The sequence below is a fragment of the Trypanosoma theileri genome (genome assembly GCF_002087225.1).
Source record: "Trypanosoma theileri isolate Edinburgh chromosome Unknown TM35_Tth_72_V1, whole genome shotgun sequence".
In the NCBI taxonomy this organism is placed as follows: domain Eukaryota; phylum Euglenozoa; class Kinetoplastea; order Trypanosomatida; family Trypanosomatidae; genus Trypanosoma; species Trypanosoma theileri.
The window spans coordinates 58115-59109 of record NW_021639914.1 but is presented as its reverse complement, the minus strand read 5'-3'; positions in this window follow the sequence as shown (position 1 = coordinate 59109).

Sequence of the window (995 nt, the reverse complement as noted above, 5' to 3'; positions counted from 1 at the left end):
CAACAACAACAACAACACTTCCTCCTGAACTCACAAACAACAAGAAGGGTGATGCAGACAGCAGCAGCAGTATCAGCAGTTCTGTGTGGGTGCGTCTGCCACTACTGATTGTGGTTACACTGGCCTGTATTCTTGTGTGCTGATTGTAGTGGTGTGACTGAGGTCATCCTATGTTTTCTTTTCTCTTTTTTTGCATGCATCCCTACAATCTAAGTCATCTTTTACCTGTTGGGATTTTCTCTTCTTTTTTTGTTTCTTAATGTGTTTTGTGTGTTTTTGCTTTCTGTGTTTATCTTATAATAATTATTATTGCTATTCCATTGTGTGTGTGTGTGTGTGTTTTATTGGAGACTCTCTCTGTGTGTGCACCTTTGCTTGCACTGTAATAATGATGATGAACTGCTTTTTGCAGTGGGAAAAAGAAATAATATTAACAAATGAATTTATATGTATAATTGCGTATATGTACACACATATAGTCGTATACCCGGAGTTGGTGTATATTTATGTGTTTACTGGGTAAATTGGGCTAATAGTTAATATCTGTTTGTTTGTTTGCTTTGTGGTTTGCTGGGGCGTTGAGTGTGCTTTTTCTCCTGCGGCATTGATGATGGTGGGCTCTTGGAAAAATAAGAAAGTAAGAGAGAAAGAATAGTACTAATTGCATATTAACTTAAACATACTCACATTTCGCTCTGCTTTTGTGTTGTGTGCCATTAAGTTCTGTTTGTTTTATATTTTATTTGGTTGTATATGGTGTTACTGATTCTTCTTTTTTATTGTTTGTACTGTATTTTTACTGCTGGTTTTGTTTTTGTCTATTCTTACTTTGGGCTGTGTTTTCGTTGTTTTTTTGTTTTTGTTTTTCTTTAATTAGGCTGCGTTTTTGTTTTTCTTTTTTTTTGTTTTTGGTCTTCGTTGTTTCTTCTTTTGATGTTAATTCGTCCAAATTAAGAAACACTATTTTCTTTGTGGTAGTGATGTTGTGTCGTACG